Source organism: Prionailurus bengalensis, chromosome A1 (genome assembly GCF_016509475.1).
Source record: "Prionailurus bengalensis isolate Pbe53 chromosome A1, Fcat_Pben_1.1_paternal_pri, whole genome shotgun sequence".
NCBI lineage: Eukaryota > Metazoa > Chordata > Mammalia > Carnivora > Felidae > Prionailurus > Prionailurus bengalensis.
This window is the reverse complement of record NC_057343.1, coordinates 13,830,837-13,843,085: the sequence shown is the minus strand read 5'-3', so window position 1 is coordinate 13,843,085 and position 12,249 is coordinate 13,830,837. Positions and strand designations below refer to the sequence as shown.

General features: G+C 38.8%; 1 long non-coding RNA gene across 1 annotated transcript in view; it reads left to right on the top strand.

Moving 5' to 3' along the window:
- The first annotated feature begins 8,148 nt into the window (after positions 1-8,148).
- The window catches only part of LOC122481327, a 46,157-nt gene continuing 42,056 nt past the window's right edge, over positions 8,149-12,249 (top strand). The window contains exon 1 of the long non-coding RNA XR_006296824.1: positions 8,149-8,272. This is a non-coding gene — a long non-coding RNA (uncharacterized LOC122481327). The remainder of the gene's footprint in view (positions 8,273-12,249) is intronic.

Below are 12,249 nucleotides of genomic sequence, written 5' to 3'. Positions count from 1 at the left end.
ACCCCGAATCATTTCTTTTTAAAGACCTCAACTCCAAATATGATTACATTCTGAAGTATCGGGGATCGGAATTTAAACATATTAATTGTGGGGGGATGGTAAACAACTAGCCTATAACAATGAATAAGACTGGAACAGAGCAACTCTCAATAATCATTTGAGTGATTTTCCCCCACAAATTGTTTATAATCTTTGTCACTTTGTCTAAACCATGAAGTGAAATAAGATTTTAAATATAAAAAAGAGTGGAAATCTGCTCAGATAAACTCTTTGGAAACAAATTTATTGATGGAAGTTTTTTTTTCCCCCAATGGAAGTATTGATAGGATAATTAAATCACACACACTCACATGCACACACCACACACACACACACACACACACACACACACACACACACAAATACACACAACATTAATCAGGCTTGAAAGCTTATTTTTTTGGGGGGGTAATTTTCAAAAATAGGGAAAATCATGACTTTTTTACAAATATAAAACAAACATGGGTTGAAGATCTTACTTAACTCATTGATCAGTGAAAAACCAGATGTTACAAGCAATTCAAAGAAGAATCCAAAAGAACAGATACATTTCTAGATGAGGACTATTGAAATGAATATACCAATGGAAAAGACTGTCTTTTTCCATAGGTGGGAGGGTGGGTCCCTCCATCAGTCAACATTACTTGCGTGTCTACAGACAAGAATTATTTTTGCAGTGCTGTCAGCCGCCGACAGCTTACAAAATTGGAAATAAATCTCCCCTAGAGTCAGAACCAAAAAAGTGGAAGAGTATGCTATAGACAAAGCACAATTTTCCATGGAAACCCCAATTTTTCCTTATAGTCTCAAAAACACTGAAATTTTGAAATTTTGATATTCCAGATTAAATAATATTGTAATTCTCATGTCTACAAAATAATAATAATAATAATAATAATAATAATTAATAATAATAATAAATATTGTAATAAGGAATTGTTAAAATATATTCAGAAAGATTCTGATCAATGAATTTCAGGCCTTGACAGCATGTTGATGGGAAAGAGATTTCGGGGTTGGGAAGGGGATTTGTTACACCCAACTCCTTCATCATATAGGCCATTACCACCTACTCAATTTACTCAAGGAGTTTATTTTGGTACTGAGTAGACAATTATTGGAAATGGAATTTGTGGACATTCTCTTATTTTGAATAGAATTTTGGTAGAGGATGTATTAGAAGGAAAGCTGAGCAAATTAACAGATAAAAACCTATCTGAGAGATTTGCTACTGTTTTTCTATAAAGAAATTCCTTCTGGAGTTGAAAATAAATGGATGTATGTTTAAAAATATATTTCTAAACACTCAAATGCCCTTACCTCCTGGAGGATAACGTTTTTCAATTACTTTGTTGGTTTCAGTCTCCCAGTCAAGGATTAAAGCACTAAAAATAATTGTCTTTATGTTCCAGTGTTGGGTTTTATTGTTTCTCTTTAAAATGAAAGTATCTGGACCTTGTATTAAAGACCATTCTAATTCTAAAGAGTAACTCATTTTGGTAAATTAAAATTAGCTAGAAGATCAGCAGGGATTAAAACATTCAATAATTTGACACCTGATTGGTCTAGAGTAGTGAAACTCTGTTCTGATAGTTTTCCATCACAAGGACTCTGAATAAATGATATCTTAGGTGTTCTACTGATAAATCAAATTGATTGCCCTCCTTCTTTAGTGCTGTGTTAGCTTGATTTGTGCATCGTGAATTATGAGCAAAGGCACCTGATCCTTGGCAGGACTCTCATGTTTGTGTCGGGCTCTGGAGAACTTGAGAGAAACATGCCTAAATTGAAGAGTTCAGGAAGTAGGGCAGCTGAAAACATGTATTCTATCACCATTAACACTGACCGTCATGGGGATAGTCTTCCTCAAGAATGGCAGATATATGTGTTACGCACCATCGTTCAACACTGATAATGTAACACAGTACTTTTCCTGCTGACCCAGAAATGGCCACAACTAATAAATCAGAATTGGCATGCAATTTGGAAATTATTTACTCTCCTTGTTCCACCTCTTGTTTTTGAATTTCAGTCTACCATGAACCCCATGAAACAGACAAAAATGGCTGATGGGATCCAAGATTGTCCCGCATTTTATTTATTTATTTATTTATTTATTTATTTATTTGTTTGTTTTTATTACCAGTTGCCAACATTAAAGCATGAGAACATTTCATACAAGTCCTGGGATTTCTGTCTTTTCTTTAAAAATCCGATTTGGCAGCTCTGCGGTTTTTTGCCACAGAGTACCAACCGGCTAGATCTGAGAACTAGCTTTTTCCTAAAGTATGCAAGCTCAGAAGTTTGCTGTGGACCCCACTCATCCAATTTGGCCCATGTACGCGCTGGACTTTGAGTGTTCACCTCCTCCTCGTTCTACTGTGACTCTAAGTCCCCTGGCCTTTCATGCTGATTTGATTTCACAGAATTTCCAGGCTCAGAAGTATGGGGGCAGGGTCTGTAGGCCCCTTCGTGGTGCTAAGCCAACCTCAGAGGTGAGGAAGGAGAGAAAGAGAAACTCCTCTAGGTTAGCTTCTTCCCCTGTGGTTCAGACCATCAAAGTAGGGCACGCATTTCTCAGTCAGAACTGAAGAGTCCAGACGGCCACAGTCCCCTCAGGTGCTGAATGATTTCATTTTGGTGAGATTGGCATGGGGTCTGCAGCCTTGCAGCTGTCAGTGAGATGTCATCTCTAAGCAATTAAGATCACAGCAGGGGAGCAGGGAGAGGGGGGATAAGAAAACCCAAATATATCCAAAAAGTGTTTTATTATAGTCTACACATTTAGAAGAAACAGATCCAAAGTGGATGCTTTTAGAAAAACTGGCCGAAGCTGCAGAAAAAGTTGAAGAAATCTTTTAAGGCCCTCTGTGTGCTAAGGAGTTAAGACAGCTCAGTGATCTCAGATACAATCAAGAGTCAGGAAAACTTTTTTTAAATTAATTAATTAAGTTTGAGAAAGAGAGAGAGAGAGAAACCATGAGTGGGAAAGGGGCAGAGAGAGAGAGGCCTGAGTGAGGATCCCCAGCAGCGAGGGCAGAGCCCAATGTGGGGCTCAAACCCAGGAACACGTGAGATCATGACCTGAGCTGAAGTTGGATGCTTAGCCGTCTGAGCCACCCAGGTGCTCCAAGAGTCAGGAAAAACGTAAGAACATGTGAAATCTTTTACTGTACTTTAGTCTTACATTTTTCTTGATTTGAAGAAAATATTAGTCATGGGAGATCTAAAGTACTGTAAATGCTGGGTTCTTTTCTCTGGCCCCCTTGCCAGGCATGCTCTGCCTCAAGGCCTGACCTTGCTGTTCCTTTCACCTGCTGTTCCCTTCTTTCTTCTTTTAAGGCTTTGTGGGATGTCTCAGAACCATCGCTACCTGACCTCCCCATCTCCCTTTCCTCTTTAATATTTGCCCTTAGAGCTTGTACCTATCTATAATATGTATTTAACTTAATCATTTTATTTGGGGTGGGTATTCCTTCCATCACTGGATGAGGGGAGGAGTTTTTGTCTTGGTTGTTCATTGATGGATCCCAGAAAGAGCCACATACAGAGAAATCACTCAGGGGACTATGAGAAGTTGACTATGAGACCAGGGACTATGAGAAGTTGCATCAGTTTTCCCAGTTCCCATGAATTTTGAAAAAAGCTAGGGACAAGACAGCAGAGTATAATATCCCTAATCTCTCAAACTTCATTATTTAAAAACCGCAAGAAGATTTTACTAGGTGGAAGATGGAAACTCCAGTACAGCTTCCAAGCAAACTGTTTTTTATGGAGATAGAGACTTTTCAGTTATGGAAATATAAAGACCTCTTGAACTAGAGATGTGGGAGTTTACATTACTTTGGGAAGCAGGTGTGGAAGGGCACAATGGTCTGGGGTCTTGGGCAGACTTGTCACTGTATCTGCTTGGAGGAGAAAGAGGCAGAAGTCTTTTTGTGAAAGACAAAATAAACCATTTAAAAACAAATCAAACCATGGGAGTGGCCCATTTTATCCTCTAGAACAGGGTCTATATTTTATAGTTACCCCAGTTGTTTGCTATAGTTTGAATGAAGAGGAAACCCAGTCGGTGAGAAAAGACATTTCAGCCACCCTGCTTTCATGGCCAGGTGGCTGGGGGTTGAAGATGCACCACTGGCAAAGTTAAAGGTTGAGCTCTGACTGGTTCAGGAATATCACTCACCCTCTGTAACTACAACTCCCAGCATCAAGGCAAGGGAAGGTAGATATACTGAGCTCCAGCTAAGAAAAATTGCTAGGTTGAAAAAGAATTGCCTCTAATTTACTTGGAAATCCTACCTGAAGAGATCGATAAACATGAATTATCTTATGTTATAGGCCATTATCATTTCATGTCCAAACCTTAAACACCAGGAAAATCCTGTTGGAGGACTAAAAACTACTTTAAAAATAATGTGTCCATCTATTTTAATATACTGTTCAATGATTATCCTAAGAGGTTAACAAGAAAAAAATCCAGCATGACTATAAAAAGACATTACTGTATTTGGTAATACAAGCCTATGACATTCTAGAAAGATGGTACTGTGGAGGAAATAACATCATAGCACCAGAAGAAAAAAAAAAGTGTCAGATAAAAAGAGAAAATGGCAGAATTCAAGAATCAAAGTTCCAAAAACAATGAGGCATGTTCAAAACTCCATGCCCTGTGAACAAGTAAGCATTACACCATCAAAGGGGAAAAGAGAGTCAACCTAGAGATGGAACCCATGGTACCTGAAATAATTACTGACGACTTTACCTGTGCATGTAAATGAGCTAATACTCACTATTCTTGAGAAATAATGAAAGTGAAAACAAGGATTGCAGAAAAGTAGTTAGCTATAACAATGTTAGACAAGCTCTAAATTAGTTAATACTACAGATGAACTAAACATACTTCTGGAGGCTGTGAAAAGCAGTAATCAAACAACTAAGAAAAGTGATCCAGACAGAGCAGTGTGTCCCATCATGGATAATACGTTTAATTACAAGAGCATGGGAGAATATGACAGGCCTAGAAAATAGTGTAAGAAAATTTAGTCTACAAATATTATAGGTAGCCAACGAAATTTAAAAATTCTATCAGGTAGGAAGTCTCATTTGAGGAAAAATTGAAATTTGTCTTGAACTGGGAGGAGGCCTGGAGTACATGAAAATATCACCAAAGACAATGATGATGTATTTGGATATATTACTGAAATAGAGTAAAATAAATATTAAAAGAAGACTAATAAAAGCTTAAGATGTGGTTCATGTAACTGATACAAGATTTTACTCAAAAGAATTTTTTTGTCATTTTTGTATGTGAGATTATGAATATTCAGAATCCATGTGAGAAATTGTCAAGAGGAGAAAGAGATTTTAGAATCTTAATTTCCCAAGGAGTAATGGTATGCTCCCTTTCTGTGTGTGGGAAGACACAGAAACCCAGAGTGGAAGGAGAGGAAAAATTTAGGGCAGAAGATTTTTCAAAATATTCCTGGTGTGCAGGGAGAGAGCATTTTAAAGGAAATGGGTGGTGTTTGTGCATGGTGTGAGCCAGAAAAAAAAAAAAAGAAAGGAAAGAAAAAAAGAAAAAGAATATCTGGTTTTCTGGTTTTCAGTCAAGAATAAAACAGGCATTAAAAGTACACCCTTTGAGGGTTGCAGCCGCAGGTCACTTTCTTGCTGTGGCGACCCTGGACAGGTGACTTACTTTATCTCATCTGTAAATTTCATCGTAGCACATAGCAAACATTCCAAAGATGTAAGTCACTGATGTTATCATGCCGGTCAACATCTCTCCCAGTCTGGGGAAGAATAAATAATCGTAACAGTGACTGGCGGTTGAGTGTGTGCAAAGTGCTAGGCTGTGCTGCCACACAGTATGTGAGATATGATCTTGTATTTGTAAAATTACATACATTCTGGATGTGGAGAAAAGGAAGCCGATTGTTAGCTATTAATATGCAAGTTAACACTTTTAATGTATAAATTGGCAAAATAAATTGAAGTTCATTGTTTCAAAAGCTCATATATATATATATATATATATATATATATATATATATGTATATATATGTAGACCAATGATATTAAGAAAATACAGTAACATGAAAGTGTAGTTTAGAGGCACCTGGGCAGCTCGGTCGGTTAAGCATCCAACTTTGGCTCAGGTCATGATCTCGCGGTTTTTGAGTTCGAGCCCTGCATTGAGCTCTGTGCTGACAGCTTGCAGCCTGGAGCTTGCTTCTGATTCTCTGCCTCCCTCTCTTTGTCCCTGTCCTGCTCGTGTTCTGTCTCTCTCAAAAATAAAATAAAAACATTAAAAAATAAGGAAAATAAAATAAGAAAGTGTAGTTTAATTACATATAGGTTTTTAGTTCATATGTGTGTATATGTATTCATATGTGTGTCTGTATGTACATATATAGAGAGAAAAAGATGTTTTCTGAGTAGAAAAATAAGTAAGCAACAAGCTTTTGACCACCTTTTTGGTCCTACTCTTTTAATATTGATTTTTCCTTGTCACTTTCCTATTTCATTCTTTATGTATGAAGTATAATCCTGAAAGTGATACTACAGGAAAGGAGGACAAAGCATAGGGATGAAAATATCACAGAGCACTAAAATAACTCCAGGACTATTTGGGTTGTGGCTACTCTGGCTGGACGTCAGAACATGTTTCCCTGAGGCAAGTGTCCCTGAAATGCTCCAGGAAGAATTCTGAAGATGCCTTAAAATCATGCCCTTGATATTTACCATAATGATGAGTTTGATCTTTTCTAAGGCTTGTGAAGGGATTTAATAGGTGGTAGCAGATGTAGAAACCTTTTGATGATAAAGGAATATTCCAAATTTTAGTGTTATTGAATTCCAAATGGTGACTAATCTAGAGAGTGAGGGATTGAAATGAAAAATTGAATCTAATATTTTTATATGTTATAATAAAAGTTCATAGAATGGTGCCTGCGTGGCTCAGTCGGTTAAGGGTCCCACTCTTGGTTGCAGCTCAGGTCATGATCTGACAGTTCATGGGTTCGAGTCCCACATCAGGCTCCATGCTGATGGTGTGGAGCCTGCCTGGGATTCTCTCTCTCTCCCTGTCTCTCTCTGACCCTCCCCTTCTCTCTCTCTGTCTCTCTCAAAAATAAATAAACTTAGGGGCACCTGGGTGGCTCGGTCGGTTAAGCTTCTGACTTCGGCTCAGGTCATGATCTCGCGGTCCATGAGTTCGAGCCCCGCGTCAGGCTCTGTGCTGACTGCTCAGAGCCTGGAGCCTGTTTCGGATTCTGTGTCTCCCTCTCTCTTCTGCCCCTCCCCTGTTCATGCTCTGTCTCTCTCTGTCTCAAAAATAAATAAACATTAAAAAAAATTTATAAAAATAAATAAATAAATAAATAAACTTAAAAAAATTGTTAGTGTAGTTCATAGAGAGAACCTACTAAGTGGAAGAGATAAGAACCATTCTGAGGAATTCCTACTCACTGCTCTGTGTTTTCTCAAAGTTTGCAGATTTGAGTTCATCTAAGACTATGTGAATTTAATTATTGCACAATGTCTCCCATAGTTTTAGAGTTTGTCTGACAAAATTAACTACTTGCTTTGACTAACACGTCATTGCAAAAAATATTTATCATTCTTTGTGAATTTGCTTCTGTGTCAGTTATATGGGATACAGCAAAAAGTCCCATTTGTAAAACATAAAGAAAAATAATAGGTCATAGGACCATAGGAAGAATAGAAAATATGATAATGATGACTTTGTGTTATTAAAAAACATGAGTGCACAGAATTTCTTTTTTTTAATTTTTATTTTTTTAATGTTTATTTATTTTTGAGAGAGACCCTATTTTTGAGAGAGAGACAGAGTGTGAGTGGGGAAGGGGCAGAGAGAGAGAGAAGACACAGGATCTGAAGAGGCTCCAGGCTCTGAGCTGTCAGCACAGAGCCCGACACGGGGCTCGAACTCACAAGCCGTGAGGTCATGACCTGAGCTGAAGTCGGACGCTTAACCGGCTGAGCCACCCAGGTGCCCCTAGAGTGCGCAGAATTTCTAAGCAAACCAAGGATCCATAATGATCCTGAAAATGTACCTGCTGTACTTTAATACAACTTTGGTTCTGTTTTGTTTCTTTCCTTGAACTTGAAGATGCTCCATAGGAAGCAGAGATACTTACAGAATGAAAATAAGGACAAATAAGACTTTCTACAAATATCCTGGGATGAAGGACACTGAAGGGAAATTGTAAGTTACCAAGAAACTACAAAGTATGACTATCCTGCTGAAGAAAAGACTTATACTTACAGATTGTATTTTTGAATTTGAAAGAGCTAACCAAACCTTAGTGAAAATAGAGGCATATTTGTCCAGGGAGATTTAGAAAGGAAGTCTTGAGTCATAAAAGACAGAGGAGATTCATAAAGAAAGACATGTAGTAACAAGTAATAAGATGAAATTTGTCTACATTGTCAACACATATGCTCAGTAAAGTCACTTGGGAATTTTATGGAATATGCAAATTATACTGGAATCTGAAAGCTAGACGAGTTAAAATAGGAATAATTTATAAGACAATAAGGCAAATGTGACCTGTTGTACCCTATGAGGAAGAGTAGAGCTGTAAGTCTTTGTTTCTGAGCCAGAAATAGCTTCAAATTTATCTGTAGAGCTTGCATTGGTAAAGTTTTGGGCAGAATATAGACTGATGTTGTTCTCACAGAACAGGGAGTTTGTGCTGGAATCCAAAGGCCTCAGCTTTTTGCCATTAGCTGAACTGCCTGATTCTGGCCTTTGTGAATTTTAGTTTTAAACCTGTAGAATGAGGGAGTAGGGCTAGATGATTTGTAAGGTTCTTCTTGGGTGTGATTCTGTGTGTCTGACACAAACATGCTGGACTTTGTTCATGAAACCACCAAAAAGACCTTCAAAGAAAAGTCCCGTTGTGTTGCCTCCTGGAGTCTATAACGGTTCAAGAAGATTCTTTTTTAAAATCAAGTTCTAGGGTTGATATTATAATCACAGAGATAAATTATGGGTACTCTGCATGGCACAGTACTTGACATAACTGCCTAGATTGTTCAGTTGCAAACTTTTTCACCCCCAGCTGGTTAAACCTCTCTAAATCCTTAAGCACACTTAGTCTTTTCCAGGGGGACTCCAAGGTTCAATCCACTGGTATTTAAAAATCAAAACTGTGCACTTTGCAGCCACCTGATTATGAACTGAATTCTTTGCATAGATCCTAAAACCATAACACTGTGCTTGTTTTTATTGCTCGGATCTTTTAAGCTGGGTCAAGTTTCATAAGAAGCTTCTTTCATTTAGCTTGACTCTTAAAGCTCCATCAAACTCCCCTATTCTTGTTGGCTTATTGGAGCTCCTAAATGCATGTTGATTTACTTTTGCCTGTCTTAAGGCTATTTCCACTGATGTCCTCTCCCACACACACATAAAGGAAGTCTGTTAACTTCCATGTCTTTTCCTAACAACCTCAAACTCTTCCTGTTCTGGTGGTATTATCCTTCTCTGTTCCCAACAGCATGATTTGGTCATTCATGCAAGGATGATGAAAGCAGTTCAAATGCAAATAAATATTAGAGGTTAGGGCATTGTAAAAATTGGACTAGAAATTTGACTCTGATCATAAGGATAGCCATAATGATGTGCTTATCAGTGTCAGAAGGGAGAAACAGATTAGATCGTTAGAGAAACAAATCTTTCTGGTACTAGGTTCTGAGGGAAGTTTCTGGAGTATGACATCACGTTTGAAAAATGTCCCCAGGTACAATACAGTTTTGAGTCTATTATCCCCATGATATGAGTTAAGGACATACAGCTCAAGTGGAACTCAGTGAAAGAATTTCTGAGGAATGAGACAAGTACCAGATTATGAAGTTTTATATGTTCTGACAGAAAGGTTGGACATCTATTCTTCAAGCAGTCTTCTGTATCATTTCTACGGTTTTTATTTAACTTGGCCAGCAAACTGTTTGAGCTTTCTCAGGTTTATACCTGTGATCTGCAAGTATTATGAAGAAGCTTCAACACTCCTTTAAAAAAACCCTCTATCACCCATCCACTTTCTTCCCTTCTGCAGCACCTGTCAGACCTATGTTTCCAAAAGTCTTCCTGAAAAACTTACTCCCCAGCCTTCGTCTATGTACCTCTTCTCTTTCTATCTTTGCCCTCTTTTCTGATTCTGCACATCAAATTCCAAATAATGAACCTGGCAAAGGCAGAATCCTCCTTGGAAGACAAGGAAGGGAAAGAAAATGTGATAGAAAGACAAGACCCTCTTTAGCAAGGTTAGTGGCAAAGAGCCATCCTCTGTTATTTTTATTCAGTCACATGTACCTTATCTTTGTTAAGCTTGACAATAATTCAGTGTGATTATTTACTGTTTTTCTGCTTACAAACAGGAGACTAAGGATCAGAGGTTATGGGATTTTCTTCCAGTCTTATTGCTAGTAAATGCTTCAGCCATCATTCTGGTTTTGCAACAGCTTGGAGGACAAGTTCTCTGTGTGACTGCTTAAGGACAGATCACACCCTGTAAAGATAGGATGAGCCAGTAGTAATGTTGATATCCTTTTATAAGAATGCGGGGCCTGGCCTGAGCTCTCACCGGTTTCAATGACCACTTACGTGCAGCTTGGGAACATTTCACATACATGTTACACACAAACAAATGTAATGTACAGCACAGCACTGTCAAATTATCACACATATATATTCTGCAGAGAAGTTACTAATTACAGCCTTACATTTCCCAATGAGATATATTTGCTTAAAGAGTTATGTCTTCAGGGGTCCCCAAGACCACTCTCATGTTCAATGATTTGTAGAAGGACTCACAAAGCCTGGAAAGGCTGTATACTCATAGTTATGGTTCACTATAGGCAAAGGATACAGATTAAAGTGAACAAAGGCAAACGGCTCATAGAGTGGAGTCGAGGAGAGTCCTGGAATAAACTTCCAGCTGACCTTTGCCAGGAGAGTCATGTAAATAGCGCTTAATTCTCCTTGTAATCATGTATGGCTGTACACACAGGGTATTGGCAAGCAGGGGAGTTCACTAAATCTTCGTGTCCAGGGTTGATCACACAGACATGGAGCCCCCATGTGACTGGCCCTGTTCAGTCTCCAGCCCCTCCAGAGGTCATACTGATTCAACATGGTGCAAGACCCCCACCATAAATCACACCATTAACGTCAATCATGTAACAAATGCCAAGGCTGTAGCCATACAGACACTTGTCGGGCAGGATATTTCAAGGACTTAGACATCATCTCTCGGGAACTGGTCAGGGACCAGTTATTTCTTTGGGAGGTGCTGTGTTTAAATATCCCAAGCCTGCTAGGTTAACTCTTTCTGCACAGTTAAATCAAACAGGTATATGTAGAAACTAGATGAAAAAAAATTAAGATAATATGGTTTCTTAGAAAAAAATTAATCACTTATAGAGTAACTGTTTTTAGGGGCATGAAATTTGATTTTCTGATAGGAAAAGTTTACTGAACACAATTATTGAGAGAAAATTTACTCTTCTAGAATATTTTATATTTCTGAGAAAACTCATACAAAGCTGGAGTTTACATAGGCCAGTGATTTTACAGACTATGATTCAGGCTTTCTGAGGCGCCACTGGAGATGTGAGTTTCGAAAGGGGAACTGGTGGTGAATGGACAGGTTTAGGGGCTGCCTACTGTTTCTTCAACAAGACAGTTCTGTTTTGTTGTTGTTGTTGTTAAATGTTTATTTATTTTTGAGAGAGACAGAGACAGAATGTGAGTGGGTTAGGGGCAGAGAGAGGGGGAGACACAGAATCCGAAGCAGGCTCCAGCCTCTGAGCTGTCAGCACAGAGCCCGATGCGGGGCCCAATGTCACGAACCTCGAGATCATGACCTGAGCCGAAGTCGGACGCTCAACCGACTGAGCCACCCAGGTGCCCCAGCCATTCTGTTTTAAACTATTTTCTGGTTGATTCTTCTGTATAAAAGGTCAGATGAGGTTCTGCTGCAGTAGTGGACCCTTCATCCTACATGACTGGTGTCCTTCCAAGAAGGGGAGAGAGATCCATGGGAGAAGGCAGCTCCGTGAAGACAGAGGCAGAGATTGAAGCAGCTGTAAGCCAAAAGACCCCAAGAGTGAATCTCTAAGAGTTTCAGAAGGAGCACGGCTCTGCCAACACCTTGATTTTGCACTTCCAAACTTCTGAAC